General features: G+C 43.2%; 1 protein-coding gene and 1 long non-coding RNA gene across 5 annotated transcripts in view; one reads left to right on the top strand and one right to left on the bottom strand.

Moving 5' to 3' along the window:
* Nucleotides 1-26410, bottom strand: part of ATP2B2 (ATPase plasma membrane Ca2+ transporting 2) — a 393065-nt gene that overhangs the window by 356928 nt on the left and 9727 nt on the right. For 3 of the 4 annotated variants that reach the window (XM_058422233.1, XM_058422234.1, XM_058422235.1), the window contains exon 1: nucleotides 1107-1326. The exons of the other annotated variant lie outside the window; for it this stretch is intronic. The gene's annotated coding sequence lies outside the window, so the exon portion shown is untranslated. Of the gene's footprint in view, nucleotides 1-1106; nucleotides 1327-26410 lie in introns of those variants that run through there. 4 annotated transcript variants of the gene reach the window in all.
* LOC131378629 (uncharacterized) lies at nucleotides 1604-2490 on the top strand. The gene is made up of 3 exons (XR_009208242.1): nucleotides 1604-1745; nucleotides 1909-2042; nucleotides 2197-2490. It is a non-coding gene; the product is annotated as an uncharacterized LOC131378629 (long non-coding RNA).

Below are 26410 nucleotides of genomic sequence, written 5' to 3'. Positions count from 1 at the left end.
CTGGAACCATCACACAGATGTTTGGGCAGAAAATTCACCATGCTCTTGGCAAAGTTTTGAGGGTATTGAGGTGTTAAAGTAATACATTTGTGAAGATCACTTCTCAGTGTGAAAGCAGTCCAACCCCAGCCTTTTCCAATCCCATATTCCCCAAAGCCAGACCAACTTTCCTGGAGGTCTTAGGGCAGCTCACACCCAGCACAGACACCCTGAAATCCCACATGTGGGGAAAAGGGGCAGAAGAGGAGGAAAAAGGAGTCAATACAGAAAAAGGCTTTGCTTTGTATTTCTGTGTTCCAAGGAAGACTCCTGAAGTATTCATTCTGCTTTCCAGAAATTCCACCAACAGGCAACTTGGAGTTATCCTTGGGAAATGTGGGCTAACTTTAGGACAGAGGACATACTATAAAGTCAAATGAAGTTATGCCATTTACACAAATGTGAAATAAAATGTGCTATTTTAGGATTTCCAAGCAAATGTTTGGTTAAACTGATTTACAGTAATGCACTAAAAGACAGTATAAAATAACAACCCATGATTTTTGTCACCTACAGTACCCATTTAAATTATTTCACATAAATAAAAGTGCCAGGAAATACCTGCAGCAGTCATAACTTAGAAGAGTTTGAGACACCCATAACAATACAAAGTAAAAAATATTTACTTTTTTTTTTCAGACAAGGCTCCTGCATTATGCATGCCCAGTAGAAATACCTTTGCCTGAAGTCAATTGAAACCATCCATGTGGAGCAAACAAGAAAATTAAGCACTTGAGAAAAAAAAAAAACACACCTTTACAACTTACCACCCTCGACCCAGGGAGCCTAAACCTTATTTTACACAATCATTCTCAAGTATGAACATTGTCCAGTAGCATTCTATAAGAGCAACTAATCTCCTTAACTGAAATCCACTGGCTGGAAACATATTGAATATACTGTGGGAACAGCCTGAAATTACAACCTCAGCTGCCAGAGCAAAACAATGGCAGTCCCATAAAACATTCTGTGAGCAGAGAGCTGGACAGGAACAGCAGGGACCGGACCAAAAACGTGAACAAAAAAAAGGTGACTCTCAGGAATTTTAACACTTCCACTGGGCCTACCTCCTCCTCACTGGGGGTCTTCCCATCCCTTGGGAAATGGAACATGGCATCTTCTGCACATCCTTCTTCCATCTTCGCCACAGCTTGCACTCAAGCAGCTCCAAGTTTTGCCAATTCTTTTGACGTGCCCAATATTACCTACAAATTCTACTGGCTAAAAACAACTCTGCCTGAGCTCAACGCAGAGGCTGCTGCTCAGGGTCTGTCCCTGCTGGATGGCAAGGTCTTTTCTCTAGCAGCACCCGCTGAGAGCCACTTAGAAACAAGAGAAAAGGAACCAATGGGAGAGGGAAAAGCAGCTGGGTGAAATTCTGTGCTAATTCAACTCAGCTGTGATTGATTTGAATCACTAACAAGTGAAAGCAACAAGCTTAATTTCCTGTTCTAGATCACTCAGTGGAATAAAATACTCCTTTACCATCTAGATTTGAAGAATTTTGCACTGTTTTGATTTTTCATGACAGTTTCTTGCCTCAGAAGCCAGATATGACCAACTGGTAGTAATTGCTTGTTCATGTATTAGTGAAATGAGCTCTCACCATATATATACTCTATCAATGGGTTTGCCCTGTTTTTCCAAAAGTTATTTTTCCATGTTCTCAGCAATCACTCCTCTGATAGACCCCAGCAGCTCAGCAGGTTGGTTTGTCCTCACTGTGATCACTAAAATTCCTGTTCTAGGGAATTAAAGGCAAATCCTCACCAGGCACAGATACTCTCTGTTTTATTGTCCTGGCTGACACTTGTGTGGGGATGAAAATGTTTGCTGCTCTCTAAGCATGCTCTGTTTGCTCTCCGAAAGGACATCCCAGGGAGCATCAGCTTCCAGACTGCATTTTCAGAGGAGTACCTGCAACTGCATTGCTGCTCTACCTGCAGCTCTCTGCCCATACTGCTGGCCAGGCTTCACTTTTAATCTGCTGCACAGAAAACCTGGTAATTTACATCTTAATTACTGTTCCTTTTTTTTTTTTTTTTTTTTAAGCATTCTCAGTTTTCAAATGATAGGATCAGTTGAGAGCACAGCATGGTCCTGCTGTTGGCCTGAGAGAAAAATAAAAGCTAATTTGACTTTTTGCCTTCCTTCCAGACTGCGAGGATGCTCAGGTTTGAGCTCTCAAACAGCCCCACCTGTCTCTTCATCAAACACCCCCACCTGTGTCTCTCTCAAGTTTAGCATCACTTCTTCACTACAAAGTAAAAGGCATTTCAACTGGAACTTCTGGCTGTCACCCTTATAAAAAATACTGCTGTCCCATTTGTTCTTTGTAGATGGAGTAGGAAAAGCTTCAATATTTCTAAGGTTTGAAAAAGTTTCACATCGATCCTGTGAAACTCATCTGAATAGATGTGATTAAACTCACAGCTGATGGCACTTAGCCCGAGGTCAGCGCTGTGGGATCAATGCAAATAAACCTTTCCTGCCTTTAGAAATCAGTCATAACCACCCAAAGAGAAAAATGTTCAAGGCAGAGCCAGCAAGTGATTTACAGCTGATGGCATTAGTTCATTTAAATAAAACATACATTTAACATCACAACAGTAATTCTCTTACACTGAACTTAATTTTCTGTAAGAATTATAAACCAGAGAAAACATTTTTCCCCCTTCAACCATACTGCATCAATCTACTTTTGTATTTGTATTTTGTTTCTGGTGGGGGAAAAAAAAAAAAAAAAAAAAAAAAAAAGGAAGAAAATATTTCTCCTATAGACTCAGAAAAAAAAATGTATCAGCAAAATAGTAGCTGTCAGGTGATGCTAGGAGAAGAACTCAAGAGGAACATAACTTTCACCCTGAGAGTAGGTTTCAGAAGAAATTACCTTTCATCTGCTATGGTGTTACCTTAGCACCAGAGACAAAGCAAGAGAACAGATTATTCAGATTATTATGAATAACTAGAAAACTGCAAGCTGTTTATAGGAGTTTCATAGAGTTTAGGAGAGTGTGGCACAATTCACTAGGGAAAAATTCACATTCCCATCAAAATATTATTCCTTTCACATGAATGAGCGTGGATAAAAAGTTTCCAAGTTGAATCCTTGTAGTGCAAGTGAAAATTGAATTTGGGGGCAGGAGAATGCACCCAGGGAGTGTTTTTTGTGACGTGGACTTTTGTCACATTGGAAGTGGCCCAAAAGGTCAAGTACAAGCTGTAAGCAAAGGAAAGGAATGGTTATGACTTGTGTCCCTGCCTGCCAGAGGATGCCAGGCTCTGAGGGAAGAGTACCTGGGAAGAATTCAGCGCTGGGATCAGCATTTTTCATCCAGGAGTTAAAGCAGAATTTGCCTCATGGCACAGTTAGCCCTGCATTTTCCCCTGTTTCTTCTGAACCCGGTCTGAGACCAGTTTGACCAGAATGCTCTCCAGTCACTCCCAGTGTGAGCAGGATCACAAACACAGCAAAACAGCTCAGCTCTCTCAGTTACAGAGACAAGAGACTGAGCATCAGATGAGTGTGCCCTGCAGAACCTTCACAACCGAAGCTTCAAAGTGCTGCCATCGATTCAATTCTTCTCAAAAAGGTTCTGAGGAAGGGACGGAGTCAGCACACAAACTCTACACAGGCAGCACAGGTTATGCTGGAGAAAATTCAAGTGCGAATAAGGGAATAAAATGCCTGTCCTGGCACCTGTACCACTGACCCCGTGTTTCACCCGAGCTCTGACCCTGTGCATAACGTGAGTGCCTTCCACAGCTGCCACAAGCCTCAGCAGACAGGCAGTGTAGGCAGCACCGTGAGAATTTTCTTTCTGAAAAAAACCTTTTCATGGGAAATTTGCCCCTTGAACTCCCTCAGGCTTCTCCTACACCTGACTGCATTATCTAGACCAGTTCCAATACGACTGACCATCTGCACCGAGCAATCTGGAGGTGCAGCATTACTCCAGGAAACAGAATGTGGGGGGTTTATGCCTCCTTTGAATAACCTGAAGCAGTAAACTTTATTCCAGGCAAGCCCCAGGTTTATAAAAAACACCAAGAAAAACTAACAAGCAACCTGTTAGCACAAAGCACTCCTGCAGTCCAAAGACACTCATTTGGAGAATGGAGCAGTTGAGAGGAGCTGAGCCCCAGGAAATGCACTATATCCTTCATTCCTTCTTGTGCACAGCATAACAAACACAGAGCACTCTGCAGGGGCTGATGGCCACGGAGATCCAGCCTTCCACACACTCTGTGGATGGGGACAATTATTCAAAGAGGTCTGCAAGAAAGTGACAGAAGGGGCTGTGCGGTTCCCATATGCAAACAAATAAATCTCATTCTCTCCAGCCCCTCTCCCCAGGATCAGACTTTTTAAACTCGTCCTCGCTACGGCAGCTCTGAATTTTCCCCGTGCTTTGTCACTCCCTCATGAAGCTCCAGCAGTGACACATGCTGCACCTGGTGTTACAGCCCGCAAATCAACACGCATCCCCCTAAAAAAAAGGAAATAACCACTCACTGTTTAAAGAAAACACACACGCTGCCAAATTAGGAGAGCATTTTCCATATTGCCACTCCAGCCCTCTTGCAATGACTGTATTTCACGTACTGCAAAAACCTAAGGAAATTGAGCTCCTTATCTATAAAAACTACTGTACTTCTTTTCTCCAAGATTTGTCTCCAACAACAACCACATGTCACATGAGTGAAAGCCTGAATGATATTGCACTCATGTGATTCTGTTTCTATGCAGGCTAAACCTCTCTTTTCTGTTTTGCATGACTCCACAAGCTTTTTTGAGATTTAACAACTAATCCTATTTCACCAAAACATTTTTGTTTGCCTCAGATCCAGTTCCCCCCTCTCTCCTTTACTGGCAGTGAAATTTTGGGTTCTTTTCAGTTTGCAGGCAGAGGAATATGGGGGAACACATTAACATTTTTCAAGAACTTTTGGAGAATAAGTAAATGACATTGGTTAAGGCTATAATGAGAATTTTAGGTCTTTAAATTCTGTCTCGTAGGTGTTGTGTTTTGGTGATGAGGTACTTCCAGCGGTGTGGCACCTCAGGGGAGGATTATTCCCAATACTTATGCAAAAGAAGTGTATCAGCATTTACTAGAGCGAGCGCTCACTGCCCACCACACACTTGTGCCGGGGATTTTTCTGACAGCTTCCACTTCCACTGTTTGACTGTGGGGTTTGGGAAGATTACACAACTCCTCTACGCTTCCCTTACAATCCTGTTGCTCCATTCTTTGTAATTGCCTTCCAAAACAGAGGCAGTGACAGCAGGGTTTTGCCACAGCATTTTATGGATTATTTGATAGAGCTGGTAGTCATTCCTCCTCTCTATTAGGCCTAGAGGTGTCTAGAAAATATTTCCTGAAGGAAATTCTAATTCAATCTTCTAGATAAGTCGTTTGTCCTTTGCTGTTCCTCTTGTGACGGTTCAAATTTGAAAAAATAAGAATCCCTTTTCTTTTGGATCTTGGTGTAAGACACACCTGCAGAGTCTGAAGGTACTAGCAAAACTCCGGTCTCGTTTCTCCCATGCATCACTGGGAGACAAAGTTAATTGGATGGCTGGGTAAAAAAAACCTGATAGACAGTCTTGATCATCTGCAGGGGTTAGTCAGTGGGCTTCAAGGAGTGCGAAGAATTCTTGGCAGAACTTTGTTTATATAATTCAAACTGTTTCTCCTTTCTTTTGTATTTGGAGACCTTGAGCAGATCCAAGGATGAATCATTCTTAGAGTTTCAGCTACATTGCAAGACTGTGGCAATCAGTGATGCCATTTCAGTGATTTACACAGGCAATTCTTCTCCAGAAGGAATGGAGAGAGGAAGAGTGCTGTGATGAGCTCATTGCACAGCAGAAGATTTTAATGAAAGGAAAAGAACAAGAAGCCTAGGCTGAGCCAAGAATATGCCCAGATGAATATGCAAATGAGAAACTTGTGGGCAGACATTTTCTCTTGATTTTTTGACGAATAGTATCTGTCCTGGGGAAAGCCTGCCTAAGAGCAATGTTAGGCAGGGCTGTGGGAGTGCCTGGAGATCAAAGTAGGAAGATTCTGTATTTAAAACCAGGAATGATGGTTACTAACAGATTAACAGGTTATTAATATTAACAGATGAGCATTAACATACACAGAAGTGTCCAGAGCAAATAAGAGAAACACCACTGAGCACCATGGTCACTGCTGCACAAGAGGAGACTGAAGCTCTGTACTGCACCCCTTCTCATCCTCTACCACCTGAAATTTAATTTCAGCAACTCTTCATTAAGTGTTTCTTCCAAACTTAAGCAATTTTAATCCAAGTCTGCAACAGCAGAATTTCTAACCATAGTAAAACAAAAAACAACCCAAACAAACAAACAAAAAAAACCCTTTCAGACTACTTATGAGATAAAAGCACATATGTTGCATTTCCTATGCACATCAAAAATAGCACATACAGCTACTGCAATAACCAGTTGGCAGGAAATGCCCTGGATGAAGAAATAGCTTCACTTATTTCAGATTAAAGGCCCTGCTACAGAGCACAGTCTGAATTATGGATGTGTGCTTTTCTTGATGAACCTAAAAATAATACATGCTTTAGACTCTTAATCCATTTAGACAATTAGAATATGAACAAATAAACAGAGACATCTTAGATTTTCCTCCTTTCACTGCTTAGGGAAGGGGTTATCCATATCACTTATCAAGCAGCGTTCTGGAAGCAAATGGGCCGAGTTTTCTTGAGAAGTCCAACTGCCATCGACTGAAAACCTCAGCAAAGAGCATGTCACTCCTCCAAATGTCATTCACTTAGCACAGGAACATTTTGCAGAAGTCAGAGGGATCAGTGATAGTACAGCCAGCAGGAAAAAGTAGGGATGTCTTCGGGAGAGCTGGGCAGTGCAGGAGCAGAAGAGGTCATGACTAAAACCAATTCCCATGAAAGTTGTATTTGACCAAGAGGCTAAGCTGGAAAAAATGTGAGAGCAAATTTTCAGAATGCAAAAGCTCTCATTTTGAAATCCACGTGAAATTATTATTTTTTGACAATTTAATATTTAACATTAAAATCTTTTATACTGTCAAGTTTTCATTTTAAAATTTACCTAAATTCAAGGAAATATGGAAAACATTTTGTTTTAATTAAGCTGGCAAATATTTTAGGCTGAAAAGCAAAGCCCTATGCAGTGTTTTGCCAACAACACTGTAATTGTTGTTTCAGTTCAATTCTGGTTTTGTTTCTTTAAAAATTTTTGTTTCAGTCACTGCAAATATGAAAGCAGAAAGGATTTACCAACTTTATCTGAGGGACAATTCAAAGGGATTTTTAGTCCAGTGTGGAATGCTCCTCATAGCTGGGTAAAATCATCCACTGAGATCCTGCTGGGGCCCATAGAATTACAGCAGGAACACGGCCAGGAGCTGGTACCTGTGTTGGCAGGTGAAGCTGACAGGAATATTGACAGATACATTAACAGGAATATTAACAGGAGTATTAACAGGTAGACAGGTAAAAGTGTATTCCAGGACTCAGGAGCATTCACATTCTCAAACACAAAATTCCAGCAGGGAAAGGCAAAGGACTTTGTTATTAAGAATTGCCTATATATTCCTAAATATTTATAGTAATGAAAAGGCAAAGTATAAAGGCTTCTGCCTCTAAGCTCTTACTGAGGAATCCAGAGAAAGGATGAGCCAAGGAAACAACTGAAGAAGGGACAAGAAAATAACCAACATTGTTGTAGGTTTGCTTGGTATAGAGAGTTCTGAGCTCTTCTCTCGCAGACTCCTCTTTCCTCAACAATTAGCATTTGTACTTTGATTCCTTTGTGCATAGTTTGGAATGCTGAAGAGAATTAATATTTCAGCAAGGCTAAAAGGTTGTACAGTCTCTTCCTTACCAGAGCAGGGGAGGTCCCCAGAGGGCAGGAGTTACACAAAGAGCCCTCCAGCCCTGGAGGGGAAGGGCCACTTCCATAGAGGAGATAACAGCTCAGTCATTATTCATTTTTATTGCAGTGGTACTCCTGCACCGCATAAATATTATTTCTGTCTCAGTAGTCTCTTTCTCAACCCACAGGATGCCAATTAGTGATCACTTTCTAATCTTATTTTTAGTTCTCTGCTTTAAATATCTGTTTACTAGTAAACTAGCATAGGTCCCTTTACCCACTGAATAGGCCGAACATTGCACTTTGTAAGACCTATATGATATTTATTCTTTCTGTTAATAGCTCTGAAACAAAAATGTTAAAACCCGAAACAGATAAGAAAAACAGAAATCTCAATACAGATATACAAAATTCTATGTCCACATGCAAATAATAAATATGCACAATATTTCTATAGTATCCAGGCAAGATAACATTTTTAATCATGGTGCTGTTATATAAAAGCCAAACATTTAGCAAGGTGTAAGGGAGACACACAAAACAATCCCATACAAAACAAGATATTTAAATGCAAAGAAAGTGTAATGTATTTCTAATTCTCTTCAGTCACTTCTATTATGTTTCTGTGCTCAGACGTGAAATGACGTCTTCCCGAAAAACACTTAGCCTATTGCCCCTGAAACAAACCAAAAGAAGAAAACATTCCTTTTGTGCCCCAGGACACAGAAAACAGAAAGATTATTTGCTCTGTGTGGTAATTAGATGATACTGAGGAAAGCATGTATGTCTTTATATGCATGAACACATTCACCATTTACCCCAAGTGGTAATTAAAAGATTCCATGTTTGTATGCACACACACTTATCTTGTCCAAATCAAAGAGCCCTGAAAACCAGATCAAATGGAACAGGAAAATCTGCTAAGAGTGGGACCAAACGTACCAGGTTTTAGGCTTTCCTAAATCTCTCACGGTTGAAAATTTTGCAATTAATACTTGGTAACTCTTCAAAAAGCACAGTCCTGCCTGGGCAACTGTAATTCACAAGGCCTTTAAGTCATTTGAACGTTTTCATATCCCCTCTGCTCATACAAGTCATTACTCTTCTCATTCACGTCATTTCCTTGAAAACGCGGCATTTCTAAATCTGCCCGCTGTAACACGAGCGGGCTGCGCGTAGGTGATACAATTCCGCGTGGTGCCAGCGTGTTCTGAGCCCCATGATGGTGTATCAGGCTCTGAGGGTCAACCAGCAACCTCCCAGAAATGGCTGAATAATAATGGGTGTGTTTTGAAAAAGCAAAAGATTTTAATTGAAGAGAAAATAACAAACTCTATAAAACAAAAAACAAAAGCCATGCACAGAGCAGGGATACTGAAACTCTTTTCTGTTGCCATATTATGTGAGCTTTTGTGAGGTGTTTACAGCTCTGTAACTGAATTTCCCACAGTCTCTACTGTAAACACCACGTTTTCCACATTCCTTTCTGATGATAGTCAACTGATGGACTTCTAGCCTGGCCAGTGGGATGAAGAGGTGGTAGCTTTGTTCTCCAATCCCTGGTCATTCTTCAAAACCTATAAAAGCGAGGTCTTTGTAAATAATAAAGTTCTTCTTCAGCCTTCATCTCATGGAGCCAGATCTGTGAGTATTTATTCGTGTCCTCTAACGACACTTTTCCTAATATGGAAACATTTAGTTGGTTATGGGGGCACACCACAACAGGTGGAGAGACAGAAACCATGACTGGTGTCCTTTCATCATGAGACAAACGGCCTCGTTTTATTGTTGGGAACTCCCGCATACAGAAAGTTCAAAACTCCTGGCTCCAGACACCACCTGGTCCGAGTGGCCCCAGCTCCCTGACCAGGGATGTGTCCGCTCTCCAGACTCACTGCCCAGCCAAGGTCAGTGTGTGAACCCCCTCATCCACCCAGGTGTCATTATTAGGGCAGTCATGACACACAGAGTCATGCTATAAAAGTTCAGGGGGCTCTTTATTGTGGCCGCATACTGTCTTTTATACCATTTTTGCAAACCTCGAGGGCAACTTCTAATTAGTTAACCGCTTTTTTGTTAATTATTCTATTGGTTAGTAAAAGGTATTTTACTTGTCCCTCAAGTCTATCTATTCTTGAATTGTTTACATATTTTCTTTACTGATTCTCATGGGACAAATCCCTTGTTATTGCGGGTGCACTTATTTTTTACCTTCAGAATAGATTATTGTGCTAAAGGAACTTCTCATTGTCAAAACAGCTTCACATGGAAACTTACAGATTGCTTGTTATCTGCACTTAGAAGAAACGACAGGCCAGCTTTTTACACCATTCCTACACCCAGGGACTCCCAGAACAAGCCAGGACAGCCAAAGTGGGTCTGCTATGACCAGACTCAGCTGGTCCAGCTGTACACTGCTACAGCCCGCGATGCCGTGAAACATTTTGAGTTGTTGACATGGGGTTAACAACAGAACTGGAGCACCACTAAACCAAACTAAGGTTACAATCTTTGTTAAAGGGCACACTGACAGATTTACAGCAACTGTTGTGTTCCTCTGAGGAATGTTTTTTCCCCTCAGAGTCCCCCTGAAACCTGTGCTATGTAGTTTAACCCTTTTTCCCTATCATACCTACTCCTGACCCTATTGGCTCAAGGCCAATATCTTTCCTTGGCCCAAAACTAGATATACCCCTGTTTCTTCCTGGTTCGCTCTCTCTCTCCTCGGCCTCCTGGAACATCACATCGAGAATAAAGCTTGGACGGAAGCTGGCAGTGAGAGCCACTCTTTTGAAATCTCTATTCTGTCTCTCTGAAATATATTTCCCTAAAACCCCTGAATAACTGAGCTAGCGAGAGCCGGGGGGTGGCTAGAGGGAAGTATATTTTCAGTTGGCCCCCAACGTCGGTTTGTTATGAAATATTAATAAGCCCACGCATGAAGAGGGACTCCCTATTTAAGGGGTTAATAATCTCTTTGGGAGGCACAACTACCTGGCCCCTATCGGCTGTTTTCAAGCAGCTCGGGGTCGCAGGACAAGGTCGGGAGTTCGCTTTTACTACAAAAGTGAATCGACCTTAGACAGAAAACCCTGACGTTGCAACACGTGCTGCGGGGTTCGCTAGAAGATCCCTATAGTTTAATAGTGAGAGGGCTTTAGGACCCTGCGCCGGAGTGTGTTGCGTAACGCCGTTTGAGATTTTTTTCTCTGCGGAACGGCTGAGTTCTGTGTACTGGGGAGAACCGCGCGTTTTTGGGGTGGGCTAGCTACGGGAGGGCCCCGGGACAGAAGCCGGCACCGGGACACCCCCCTGCCCGTGTCCCCGCAGTCGGGAGAAGCGGCCAGAGACGGCCGCCCCGAGCCGCGGCCAGCCCGCCTTGCCCCTGATACCTCGGGAGCGAGCGGGACGCAGCGGCGTCTTTGGTTTTTCACGTCAGGAGTTAAGATTTTTCGAACAGTTTGCTTTTAAAACATCAGAAACATGGGCATACGTTTATCGAGAAATCAAAAGAGTGCTTTTAAACAACTTAAAAACATTACAACAGATCTAAAATTTCCAAATAAGCTCTTAATCAAATTTATTTCCTGGCTGTCAGCTGAGATTCCAGACAGTACTCTACAAGATATAAATTCTGTTTCATTTTGGGATGATGTGGGAAAATTAATAACTTTAAAAGTTGAAAACGGGGAAAACAAAATTTCTTCATTTATTCCAATATTCTTACAAGTACGCAAGAAGCTGTTAGAAGCAGAAAACAGCAGACAGCCATGCAAAACCTCTCAGCAATACCCTGGTCCCGAGAAGCAGGGATTCCCTGATTCCATACTGGATTCTGCTCCTCAAACCCACCCATCGTCCTTATACCCTCCTCTCCCACCTGTTTTCCCTCAGCAAGATGCAATTTTTTCCTCTCGGGGCTCTGGCCACGTGGATGAGACCCTCGGGGGTTCGCACCCTGATGGCGGACGGCATTGCATTCCTCCTTCCCACTATCCCTTCTTCCCCCCACTTCCCGCCCCGACCCCATATCTCTCACCCAATCCCCCACCCCACCCTTCTCCCCAGTGCCTCCCCCTCCCTCCCAGCGGCCGCGCGAAGGGGGAGAGGGGAGGGTGCCTTACAACCACTACTCCCAGCGCGGATGGGGAGATAGATAATGCAGCCCGCAGCAGCGGAGTCGGGGGGGTGGCCCCCCTGTTACAAGGGCTAAGGGGCAGCCCAGCCTGGGGCCCCAGGGGAGGAGGGAGGAACTGCCTGTTGCTGGATCCCAGGGGAGGAGGGAGGAACTGCCTGTTGCTGGATCCCAGGGGAGGAGGGAGGAACTGCCTGTAGCTGGACCCCAGGGGAGGAGGGAAGAACTGCCTGTTGCTGGATCCCAGGGGAGGAGGGAGGAACTGCCTGTTGCTGGATCCCAGGGAGGGGGTGGGACAACACCCTCGAGCTGCCTCGGCAATAGAGAAGCAACAGGATTTTTAGCAACTCAGAATAACGATCAGCAGGGCATTCCATCTGTGGCCCCTGTAGTATATGTAGGTAAAAGACACGTGCGTAGAGAGTATTTGCCTTTTTCATACCAAGATAAAAAAGAGCTGTGTAAAATGCAGAAACAATTTGGGAGATCCAGTGAAATATTTAAGGATATGATGAAAGCTACCTTCAATTCAAATGAGATGGTACCCAGTGACATTAAAGATTTATTCAGATGCCTATTAACTCCCTCAGAGTATGACCTATGGGAAGGATTATGGAAAAAAGCTTTGAAAACAGTATTGTAGGAAATTCAGCAAACTCCTGATGCTCAGGACAGCGATCACAATGACATCACACATGATCATTTGTGCGGTGAAGGTGATTTATCTAGTGCGAATGAGCAAATTCGGTTGTTATCCAAGTCAGTTTTAGATAAGATCTGTAATGCTGCAGAAAAGACTTTTTATCAGATTCCATCACCTGATATAAACCAGTTATGTTAACATTAAACAGTTTCCTTCAGAGAATTTCTTGCAGTTTGTGGACCATCTGAGAAGTCAAGTGGAAAGACAAGTGCAAGACCCAGTGGTACAGGCAGAATTGATTACGGAGATGGCTCAGAGGAATGCTAATGAAAGCTGTCGTGGAATCATTCTTAGCCTTCCCCTTGACCCATCACCTAGTCTCGCACAGATGATAGAAGCCTGTACCACGAGAGCAGAACTTTTCAGTGCACCTGAAAGGAATCCGGGACTGACACACCCAAAGCCTGTGGCAGCTGCAGCACCAGGAGCAAGGAGGCAACCGATGTCATCAGACCAGCTGCAGCACATCATCTGCCACCGCTGCAAAAGGCCAGGACACTTCGCCAAGGCCTGCCCAGAAAACCAGAAACGCAAGTCAAAAAATCAAAAAAACTGAATTCACAGCGCGGCCCAGATTTTATCTCCTTGACGCGCCAAGAAAGAAATTTACAAGGCCATACCGTGACAAATGTCTCTCTCTTAACAAAAAAGGGGGAGGGCAGGTTGCAGGGTGTGGGGGTACAGAAAAATAAAAATGTCAAATGTTCAACTAACAAGGTATGGCAGCCTCGAGGCCGATATAGGCTCGTGACTACCAAAGGTTTTCATTTCAGATCTACTGATTGGACAGTAATTACAGTGGACCTGCAAAACATTTCACAGGACATGAAGGTTAACCACATAGAACCGAACAGTGAGTATTTTGTTATTGGGGACACAGCACACACACCCTTGGAGGTGGAGGTAGCTCCCATGACCATTAAGGGAAAGATAACAGGCCTCACACTGTTGGCACGCTGCATGCACCCACCATTCTACCTGACAGAGGGGCAAGTCCTTGCCCAGGCCATTCCTGTTCCGGCTGAGGTCCTAGCGGATGGAAAATCACCGGAAGTCTACTGGGCAGAGGTGGTGGGGGAGAACAAACCTTCTCTGGCATGTAACTTAGCCCGTGGGTCAGACCGCCTCCATGTGGAGGGGGTGCTTGACTCCGGCGCAGACATTACCGTTATACCTGAGAGCATGTGGCCATCACATTGGGAGTTGCAACCTGTGGCAGGCAAACTTCAGGGCATAGGAGGAATCGCAATGGCAAAAATCTCAAAAAACATAGTGCAAATTGAGGGACCTGATGGGAAATTGGCAAATGTCCGTCCATTCGTTGCTGATTATAAGGCTCCCTTATGGGGGAGAGACACCATGTCACAGTGGGGAGTCCAATTGGTCATTCCTAAGACACCCCAGGATTTTTAGAAATAGCCACTGTGGAGCGCCCTACCCACAAACTAAAGTGGTTGGACAATAACCCAAGATGGGTAGCACAGTGGCCATTGAGTAAAGAGAAGCTCAAGGCGCTTGAGGAGCTTGTGGAGGAGCAGGTGTCTCAAGGTCACCTAGAAGAGACAACAAGCCCCTGGAATTTCCCAGTCTTTGTAATAAAGAAACCGGGAAAGGACAGGTGGAGGTTGCTTCATGACCTCCGAGAAATAAACAAAATTATAGAGGACATGGGACCACTCCAACCAGGGATGCCCTCTCCAACAATGCTCCCTCGAGATTGGCAATTGGCTGTTTTAGATATCAAAGATTGTTTCTTCCAAATTCCTCTACACCCAGAAGATGCCCCACGGTTTGCATTCTCGGTTCCTACCATTAATCGAGAAGCCCCAATGAAGAGATATCACTGGAAAGTACTTCCCCAAGGTCTGAAATCTAGTCCTTTCATATGCAAACAGTACGTAGCCTCACTACTGTCACCGGTACGTGCCAAGAGAAAGGATGCCATCATCCTTCACTACATGGATGATCTACTCGTGTGTGCCCCCAATGACTCTATACTCCAACACACGCTTGACCTAGTGGTTAAGGTTTTAACCTCTGCTGGATTTCAATTGCAGGAAGATAAAGTTCAAAGGATGCCACCTTGGAAGTACCTGGGTCTACAAATAGCTGCAAGGACCATTGTTCCACAGAAATTGGAAATTGAGTGTAATCCCAAAACCTTAGGAGATCTCCACTCCTTGTGTGGGTCTTTGAATTGGGTAAGACCTTGGCTAGGCCTCACAAATGAAGATTTAGACCCTCTCTTCAATTTATTGAAGGGGGAGAGGGAGCTGGTTTCTCCCAGGGTACTGACCCCAGAGGCAAAGACAGCAATCGAAAAAGTACAGAAGGCCTTATCAGAGAGGCAGGCTCATCGATGTGAGCCAAACATACCTTTCCAATTCATTGTTCTAGGAAAACTGCCACATTTGCATGGTTTGATTTTTCAATGGATCGAAGGGCAGAGAGATTCACTCTTGATCAGAGAGTGGGTCTTCCTCTCTCACCAAAGATCCAAGACCATCACTGAGCCACAAGAATTGATAGCTCAACTGATTCGGAAGGCCAGGGTGAGATTGTGTGAGCTGGCTGGTTGTGACTTTACATGTATTCACCTTCCGGTCAAACTTTCTAAGGAGGGAAGGAACTCTCCCAAGAGATTGACCAAAGAGATGTTTGAGCATTTGCTCCAGAGCAATGCCAGTCTCCAATTATCTCTGGACAGCTACAGGGGACAAATATCAGTCCATGCCCCGTCTCACAAGTTGCTCAATGAGGAATTCCACCTCATTCCTCGTGAGAAGAGGAGTCGGAGACCACTCAAGGCTCTCACAGTGTTCACGGACGCATCCGGGGCTTCCCACAAGTCGGTGATGACTTGGAGAAATCCTCAGACTCAGCGTTGGGAAGCTGATGTGGAGTTTGTGGAGGGATCCCCCCAAGTGGCTGAACTAGCTGCAGTGGTAAGAGCCTTTGAGAAGTTCTCGGAACCAATTAATTTGGTAACAGACTCTGCTTACGTGGCGGGGGTAGTGTCCAGAGCGGAGCAGGCTGTGCTCAAAGAAATTGACAATGAGCATCTCTTCAGATTGCTTTCAAAGCTAATTTATTTAATTTCTCATCGAGAACATCCGTTCTATGTGATGCATGTAAGATCACACACAGATTTGCCAGGTGAAGTTGCAGAGGGGAATCGTCAGGCAGATTCCCTTGCTGCACCTGTTGAAAATGCACGTCTCTCTGATATCTTCCAAAAGGCAAAGCTGAGTCACCAACAATACCATCAGAATGTGCCAGGCCTGATCCGTCAGTTCCAGCTAACACGGAGCCAGGCTCGAGCCATTGTGGCCACCTGTCCCAACTGCCAGGTCCAAGCGATGCCATCGATGGGTATGGGAGTTAACCCCCGGGGCCTTGGCAGTTGTGAGGTATGGCAGACAGACATCACACACATTCCTAGTTTTGGACACCTCAAATATGTTCATGTAAGCATTGACACACATTCAGGTGCAGTGTATGCCTCTGCCCATGCAGGGGAAAAGACTGAACATGCCAAGAAACACCTAGTGCAAGCTTTTTCAGTGTTGGGGATTCCAAAAGAAATCAAAACTGATAACGGCCCAGCGTACACGTCCAAGGGGTTCCTAGAGTTTGTCCAGCAGTGGGGAGTGGAACATAAAACTGGCATCCCTCACTCCCCCACAGGTCAAGCTGTGGTTGAGAGAGCACATCAGACGCTCAAACAGGTCCTAGCTAGACAGAGTAGTACGACTGTGTGGATGTCTCCACATGAGAAACTCTGCAAAGCCATGTTTACCATCAATTTTCTGAACTGTTCATTTGAAAACACGAGTCCACCAGTAGTACGCCATTTTAACAGTGGAAATCAGTTCAAATTGTCTCAGCGTCCACCAGTCATGATTAGGGATCCAGAAACTTGGGAAACCAAAGGTCCCTATGAGCTCGTGATCTGGGGTCGTGGCTATGCGTGCGTGGCCACTCCCTCAGGCCCGCGGTGGATTCCCCAGAAGTGGGTGAAACCTTTTGTCCCTAAAAATCCAGCTCCAGCAGAAGGGGATAAGAGGCAAGTAGCCGTTGCATCCAAAAGAAGACGCCGCCGGATGGAAGAAAAAGAATCTTCCTAGATGTGGACTCCTTCCAGCAGAAACAGAAACTTTTAACATGTTTTAAAAATGTTTGTTTTTCTTTTTAGAGAAAGCCTACCTCACACTCAACCCTGTGATGAACCCCATACAAGTTGTCATCTTGTTGTTGCTGAACAGTCTGGCAACTGCATGGATCATCCCTCAGCCATGTCAAAATGTCTGGGTGACCCTGGCACAGACACTTCCGCAGGAAAACATATGTTTGTCCACTGCATCAACAGAGAATCCTATGTCCACCTGTCTGGTAGGAATTCCATTATGGGCAGGAATTCTGTCTCGGCTTTTAGGAGGGCCATGTACCATAGGGCGGTTGTCCGTATTGACACCCAACCAAACTTTAATTGGTGAATGGACTCATAAAAACAAATCAGCAAACAAAATTCAAAAGAGAAGTGCTGACCAATTGGATCCAAATTGTAATTCAAAAATTTTTCATTGGGCCAAGTCAAAAAGAGTCGCTGTGTCCCTGTTCCTTCCGTGGGTCGCAGCAGCTAAAGCTCTAGGTGAATTGGGCCATCTGGAGTGCTGGGTAGTCAAACAGGCAAATTTAACGTCCACCGCCATCAGCTCTCTCCTAGAAGATGAGGAAATTACCAGACAGGCCACTCTCCAGAACCGTGCTGCTATAGATTATCTCTTGTTACTTCATGGACATGAATGCCAGGAATTTGAAGGACTGTGTTGCCTAAACCTGACCTCGAATGCTCCAAACATCCATGCTGCCATTCGAAGCATGAACAGCTTGATCGGACAAGTGAAGCAAGAATCTGAGGACTGGATCAAAGAACTGTGCAAAGGCTGGGGACTTACAGGGTGGTGGACTTCTATAGTTAAAACAATTTTGTTATTTCTTGTTATTCTTTTCCTTGTAACAATAGCGTTCGGGATACTACGATGTTTGATTTTCAAGGTCAATAGTCTCATACCTTCTACCTCAGAAGTCAACCACATAGAGTTGGCAAACCTAAAGCAGGTTGGCTCCCCCACCAATTGTAATTGGTGGGAAAACCCACATTCCGTGTAACCTAATGTTCTTCTTCTAATGATCTTAAACAAAAAAGGGGGAGATGTTGTGTTCCTCTGAGGAATGGTTTTTCCCCTCAGAGTCCCCCTGAAACCTGTGCTATGTAGTTCAACCCTTTTTCCCTATCATACCTACTCCTGACCCTATTGGCTCAGGGCCAATATCTTTCCTTGGCCAAAAACTAGATATACCCCTGTTTCTTCCTGGTTCGCTCTCTCTCTCCTCGGCCTCCTGGAACATCACATCGAGAATAAAGCCTGGACGGAAGCTGGGGGTGAGAGCCACTCTTTTGAAATCTCTATTCTGTCTCTCTGAAATATATTTCCCTAAAACCCCTGAATAACTGAGCTAGCGAGAGCCGGGGGGTGGCTAGAGGGAAGTATATTTTCAAGCAACCCCTAAAGCTTTGCTGTGCTGGGACTGCTTACGCTTCTGAGCCAGTTACTCTTACCCAGAAAATGAATTTGGGAGTCAACGCACACCATCAAGTGACTCCATGGAGAATTCTTGTGTCTGTCTTCAAACTCATTTATTTATACAGCAATTAAATGTCTCTATAATTACGTTTTATAAATGTTTATAGCTCATCTTGCAAAACAGCTACATAAAGAGGAGCTATACTGAAAATTAAAGGTACTTAATGCACACTAAACAGCAGAAATTGAAAGGAAAGTTTATTTTTGGCAAGAACTGTTAAGGAAGGAGGAAACAGGCTGTCCATCTGCACAGACTCAGAGATCAGATCACCATTAGAAATGAGATATATGGAATATTCTGTTTACATAATCAACAGCTTGGAATTGCATTCAGCCCTAATTGCCATGTTCCCACCCTACTGTTGTTGAATAAATGTTTTCTTCTCTGCTTCTTCATGGGAATTACAAAGGATCACATTGTCAAGAGGGTGGGCAAAAGAAGAACAACGTATTGAAGTTTCCTAGAAAACATTTGTAATTAAAATGTTGACTTTGACACACACTACTAGAGTCTCTGCCTAACAATATCATTGTTCTTGGTAACAGCACTTATTTTCCGGTAAGTATTTTGTCCATTGCATACTTTATTTGCTAATTATCTATGAAAGATAACATTTATTCATATTACTTTTAATTTCTCTAATGCAATAACGTGGCAGTAGATTGTTAATTTATGCTGCATATTGACCTTCTGTTGGTCCACTGATGGCCATGGAAGAAACTTTATAAACTACCAGATTAGAGAAACACTTCTGCTGAAGAAAAGCACTGATTTATCAGAAACACCAAAGCACATAAACAATGAGGAGATATCAAGCATGCCCACCCAATTCAAAAGCACTTAGGAATGTGCCTTTATCTGCATTTTTTCTGCAGTCCTCAGAACACTGAAGAAATGGAAAAACCATCCCTAGATTAAGTCTGGAGAGGAGAGCAGCTGCAATACACACATTTCAGCTCTGTCATTTTTCCCCACAATGGTCTCTTAAGCAGTTGCCCATCTTCAATTAAACAGGAGAAAGAAACCTCAGCACAAAAATAGCTGCAGCTAAACCTCTGCCACTCCCCTCTGCTTCTGTGAGGGGTTTTTGTAGAGCTTTAGGCATGATGGCCAGTGAAGGTTTTGCCTCGTCAGCTGCCTCTTCCTCTTATTCACCTCAGAATTCACTCATACCAACAATTCATTACAGACATTTTCAAAAGTTTCTCAACATCTATGGCCTTCTTTTTCTTTTTATCTGGTTCTTGGAATAATTGGGCTATTTTCTATCTGAGTGAGATTTTAAAAAGAGAAACAACAACTAAGAAAATGTTCTACCCATCTTACACCACCAACTTTTCTCTTGGTCAGGGCATCTCCTTCACTTACCCTGGCCTGGTTGCCTCAGGTAAATACTCAGCTCCAATGACGGAAAGCTTCAATCCCAGCACTTTCCAAGCACTGATTTCTTTCCCCAGTTTCCAGTGCTGCAAGTCAGGGGCAGTGAAGCTGGATGCTGAGGACTGCCGACACTGAACATACTCTTCCACACCTGGCAGTAACTGCAGACTCAGCCAAGGATTTCCCTGCACGCTCCTTTGAAAGAGCCCATCCACTCCACAGTCATCAGAGCTGGAACTCCTCCCAGTGCAAACACACAGAGCTCTGCTGTCTGCAGAGATCCTTGTCATGTTTGTAGCACAAGAACACACAGGAGCCATCCAGGCTCAGGGGGGATCCCTGCCACTCCAAGGCTGCCCAGAAAATAGACACTATAGGACATCCTAACCTGGGACTATCTAATTTTATACCCTTGTTGTTCCCTAAAGAGTATTTGGCATATACAAAATGTTCTTTTTAAAAGGTGAATCCTCTGAAAGTTTAAGCCTGCAAGTAGAGTTGCTGTTTGGAGGATATATTCCAACATCAGTTTCTGCTTGCCATCATCACACTGAAATTCCCTGTAACATAGCTGATAAGAAAGTTTTAATTATGGGGTTTCAATGCTAAGTTTGAGATCATCTAACAGAACTTGGGATTTAATTTCTATAGAAAAGAGCTCTCTTTTTTTCTTTTTAAATACAGGGAAATGCTGAATGCTCCTACTTGATTTCTGTAATCTGTTCTAGTACAACAGCACCACAGAGCACACCAAGAATTCAACTTAAAAAGCAGTTTCTTCATTTTCAGCTGCTTTTTCTCAAGTTCACTAAATGATTCTATGTCTGTAAACCTGCTGGCAACTGGATACTCCACCGTCCTGCACTTCCTGCCCCAGTGAGTTTAAATACAATTTTACATTCTCAATTGAACATTAAAAGGTAATTTCATGCAGCTGTATTAATGCTGACTACTGTAGCAGAGAACTGGCTTCCAAAGCAGCCCCAAAATTATCTTGTAAAGACATTATTACTAAGAAATTGAAAAAAAAAAAAAAATCCTAATCTGGACTTTCCTTATAAAAATTAGGAAGAAGGAGGAAAAATTGATGCTTTGTTTCCTTTTAAGTCAACATCTGAAGCATTTCAAAATATTTTTCTACATAATTATAAAGGATTTTTTTTTTTTAAGGAAAGTCAAAGAAGAAGAAAAAAAAAAAAAAAAAGTGGTTTTCAGTATTATCTGATTCCAGGAACTACAACTTACAAGAAAACACTACATATGATGGAGATGATGCAGAGAAAATCTTGTGCCAGAAACAGAAAATTAATCAATTTAGTAACTTATGTGTGTCATCAGGGCCAAATACTCATCTAAAAAAAGCACCTTTTCGGTGCCTGATTGGCTCCAGAACTCCAGCACCATCCTCACTGAATCTGGTGTCTTCTAAGATCACATCTCCAGCCTGCTGCCTGCCTTACTATTTATAGCTGGACAGAGTTTCACAAATATTTATAGATAGGAAGTGCTTCACATAAGTTACTTGTAATTCCCACTTCAACATACGTGAAAAAAAGCTGAGACATTATTATGCATATTAATAAGCATCTGAGGAAGTGTATATTTAATATATTATATATTTAAATATAAGTCATGACCTTATAATGATCTCACGCAACTATTCATGTAAATAACAAATGTTATTCATGTGAATAGTTATTTAACAACAGTGTTATTTCTATGAATCCAGCAAACATTACCACAGCTGGATGGATCTGTGAGGAACTTCAATTCCTACCAACCCTGGTGGTGCTAAAAAAGCATCTGGATAACAAAATGGGAAAAAAAAAAAAAATTAAACAGAGAGAGAAAAAACCAATTTGAAAATATGCTGAGTTTCTCAGACCAAGGCTATTTTGAGCACTGCCACTGCACCTTCAACATCTACGATGCTGCTGGGGAAGGATGAGAGAAGTGAATACAAAAAGCTGCCGTCGATCCCACCCTCCCGAAGCATGAGCCCAGCACAGGCACACAGGACCTGGAACAGGGATGTGGCCAAAGGAAACCTGCCTTGCACATTCAGGAAGGATTGGAAATGAGTGAAGAAATTGCTCTGAGTTTACAGACACATTTTCCTCCCTCAGAACTCTGTTTCCCTCCAATTCCCACGCGCAGCCCTGTGTGTGCATTTCCATAGTCCCTCGCAGGTCATCTGGGAAAGGAAGGAAGGATGTAAGGAAAAGCCACGGCCCTGGATTTGGGGGAGGGGGAGGACTCACAACCGAGCTTCCAGGTCATCACTGCCTTGCAAGTTGATTACTCAATTCACCAGTAATCTGCTGCACAATGCAATTTGATTTCAATTTCCCAAGGAGCTCAGGGAAGGCAGAGAGGAGAACGGATCCAGCTGATGAAGCCCTGCTTAGGTTAAAGTCTGCTGAAAGGTTTCTGCAGAAAAAACACACAGAAAGCACTGCAAAGGAATTAATGACTGGTCCTGTTTCCCCGATGCTTTTTCCTTTACTGAATATTTTTATTAACTAAATAAGCATGACCGTTTTGTTCAACTTTGTTCTCAATACCCCCTAACACATACAAAATTCTGTCTTTGAAAAATAGGGGAGGGGGTTCCTAAAAGGAACAGAAGACAATTCCATTTCTTGAATAATTTTTTCTTGATAAAAATTATAATTTTTTTTAATTGAAATTTAGTAATGGCACTTATATATAGCTTAAAATACTTTCCCTTCTCCTGGAGGCAAGACTTAGAGGCCTCTGGCACCACCACTGACCAAATAATGAAAGAATTTATTTGCCATGCAGCTTTAACAAAACAGCTCTGGAACATTTAATTAAAAACGCTGCAGTTCTTTTCAGCGAAGAGGAAGACTGACAGAGAGCTATACTTTGCAGAACTCCTTTGCTTCATTGCATGTACATTTCAACATCAGACCATCAAATATTTCATCAGTTTATTTCCATTCTAATCTGTCATTCCCCTGGCAATATCCTATTGGAAGTTACTCTCTCTGCATATTTCACTAAGACCAGCTCATTAGTTTCTTGTCCACCAACTTGCTTAATTACACCCCATAGTGAAATTCCATTAATTTTAACAGAAGTTATGTGTCATTCTACCCGATTCAAGCCTGATTTTGATAGTTTGATCCCATTTCTAGCAGACATTCTGATTCTTGGTACAGAAAGTGCCACTCACACAGTATGAAGCACACAACGATAAAGCCCATTTTTGTGTAACTCAAAGTGCAAAGAGCAGCCCATGGAGTCAGAGCCCAGCCTGACACTGGCCAGGATTTTAACAGCTGATCTTTGAATCAGCTCAAAATGGCCCTTCCCCAATTCTAATCAAACAGAACATAAAGCAACAAGGGGCTTTCACTGAAATATTTACAGAGGGGTGTTTCTAATTATACAATTGAAAAATTTCAACTACTACACCCGGGAGATTTACATGAGCTTATTATGACTTTATAGACTTGATCTGGTTTAAATTATGAAAGCCTTTTATAACTTCCTACATAAGGATCCAGACTAGAATTTCTTTAATCAGCTCAAACATATAACATTTGAAATAACCATTCTTACAGCATGCTTTTCCTGGTCAAGATTTAAAGTACCCCCACAAAACAGGTGCACAGATTCGCTCAACAGAGAAACAGTGAAGTAAACAAAGCCCCAGCTCTGTCACTGCAGACAATCAGCACCAGGTATGACGTGGGCTCTACAGACTTCTTTTTAAACAGTCACAATTCTCCAAAGAATATTTTTGAGAGTGGTCTTCTATATCTACTTGACACATACATGTGAATTTGTGTGTGTGTATATATATGTGTACATACATATATACATATACACATACACACACACATACACACACACATACACACACATGTACATATACATATACATCCACTAAATCATCATGGTAACTCTGTTTCATCAAAACATCAGAATGAGTTTTGGTCAAACCTTTGCTTTATCAGAAGTCCAACCACTCATTAGTTCAACCAGATTTCCATTGGAAAGAAAACCTTTGAGAATTGTCCCAGCTGTGAAGGTGACTGATAACCAATATTCTGAAATGCATTTGGGGAATCTTGGGCTGATTAACTTTGAATGATCTGAGATGTGAAAGCTGCGCTGTCAGTCAGAGCAGGGACTCAGGGCACATTTCTCAAAAGCCAATCTGTACTTCAGAATCCCTGCTGAGGGACTGACACATTGAATTTCCATCTCAGTGGAAAGGGAAGTCTCACAACCTTCATATTCCTACAAATAGGGGGGAAAAAAAAAAAAAAAAAATATATATATATATATCTATATATCTGTTTCACTCCGTATGTCCATGCTGTAAAAAAACTGGATATATTGTATTTTCATTATTTTCGCCTGATTGAGACACAGATTTTAATTCTCACTTTCTGATGGATCCAGCCATCCACAACAACCACTCTGGAATTTATGTGGAGCCTTTTCAGAAATAAGATGACTAAAAACAGCTGTCAATAGTCAGGATCCCTGTAGAATAGTTGTATAGTGGGCAATACTTTGAAAAACTGGTAAACTGGATTTCATCCTAAGAAAACAGAGGGTATTTGCTGAGAAATTAGGCCTTTGTAAGAGATCTTATGTAGATAACTCTAAAACTGAGAGCCAAATGTTTTTAGATGTTCTTCAAGACTCCTTGAGAGTGTTAACTGAGATACCTGGATGGAGAAGCCCATGCTCTGAATTCCTGGGTGCTGATGCCTCTGATACCTGGAGGAAAATCCTCACTGTGTTAGTTTTACAAAGAAAATGGAAATTCACTTTAGTGGATAATACAGGTCCTAGTTATTGAGCCTGATCAATTAACAAACAGCACAAGAACACAATGACTGGAATATCAGAACACAGCTGCTCTGCAATACTTTCATGCCCAGCAGTTCTTCAAGTTAATTGGTCAGTGCACCATGCCAGAAATTTCCTATAAAACACCACCCCACAAAGGCTCCCAGCACATCAAGGGGCTGTGGAGGAAATCACCCTTCTCTGGGGTCTGTCCATGTCCACACAGCCCTCAGTTCCACCAAGCACTCAGGCCTGCTGTTTAATGCTTTGTTCCAGCAGAATTCAAGTACACATGTAAGTGCTTTGTTGAACAAGGAGGGATTTAGGCATATGCTTAAGTACTTCACTGAGCTGGGACCAGGCTACTATTTATAGCAAGCTTTTTGTTCCGGTTTTATTGTTCAACACTTAAAGTCATCCTATGGCTTTTCCTTCTGCATACCCTCCCCTCACACAGCAAACCTTTTAGCGCTGCAATCTTCTTCCAGAAGTCACAGGTTTAAAACCAGAATGGATATTATAATCTCCTCCAATTACACAAATTCTTTTCATCATATTTACACAGAAATATGAAGGGGGGAAAAAAAAAAAAAAGTTAGGCTGAATGGTAGGAAAGTCATGAAGCCAAAAGTTGTATGCAATAACAGGATGAAAAATCCCATCCCACCCCTAGCACTGGAGCACTCACAGAGGAGCCAAACACTCGTGTGCACCCAGAAACGTTCATTCCAACTTCACCAAGCGCCCTTTGCCGTGCAATCCTCTGCTCCACGGAGAAATTCAGGCAGAGTCATGTCTGAGGCACGATTTTATTGAACTTGAAAAGCCATCAGTGCTGAACACCCCTTGCTGCTGCAGAGGCAGACTGCTAACAGGCACTGAGTGGTGTTGTGAGGAGACAAAAATACTTCCAAATGACTTCCAGTTCAACACCAGCACCTCTGTGTTTTCACTTAGAAAAATGTATCTCTCTACTGCAGAGGCATCTGGACCTATCAGCTCATCTTTCAGTGTTAATGAACATGTTTTCACCAATCCTTGTTTTGATTAATTAATGTCTTTTCACAGATATTGGTATAATAACAAAAAAATCCACATCTCCCCAGAAATCTCACAGTATTCCATCTGCTTTTTTAAAAATACTGTTGTTGTTGCTTTACAGATTTTATGTTTCCCATAAAAAATGCACATGGGTGTTCTGCTTTCTATATTTGTACGCAGATTACCCAAAGACAGCGCTGTGCTTCTGGGATGTTGAAAATCCGGCTGGAGAAAGCCAGCGGGTTTAGCTGTCATCCCTCAATTAAAGCAGCCGGGAACGGCCTGCTTCCAGCCGGAGCGATAGCAAATGGGAGGCTGTTTAGGGATGGAAATGGTTTACAGGGAAGGGATTGATGCTGATATTTGTTCAGAGTGGAGGGAGAGATGAGAGGCACGCGGGGAACGACGGAGAAGGAGCGGGGCGAGCCAGCGGCGGCAGCGGCCGTGCCGGGAGAGGGGGCGGCAGGGAGGGCAGGGGGATGCAGGGGGATGCAGTGAGGGCAGGGGGATGCAGGGAGGGCAGGGGGATGGAGGGGGATGCAGGGAGGGCAGGGGGATGCAGGGGGTTGCAGGGGGATGCAGGGGGTTGCAGGGAGGGCAGGGGGATGCAGGGAGGGCAGGGAGATGCAGGGAGATGCAGGGGGATGCAGGGGGATGCAGTGAGGGCAGGGGGATGCAGGGAGGGCAGGGGGAGGGAGGGGGATGCAGGGAGGGCAGGGGGATGCAGGGAGGG

The sequence above is a fragment of the Hirundo rustica genome, chromosome 12 (assembly GCF_015227805.2).
Source record: "Hirundo rustica isolate bHirRus1 chromosome 12, bHirRus1.pri.v3, whole genome shotgun sequence".
Classification (NCBI taxonomy): Eukaryota; Metazoa; Chordata; class Aves; order Passeriformes; family Hirundinidae; genus Hirundo; species Hirundo rustica.
Note: the sequence above shows the minus strand (reverse complement) of the source record. Positions and strands in the feature narration are given on the sequence as shown.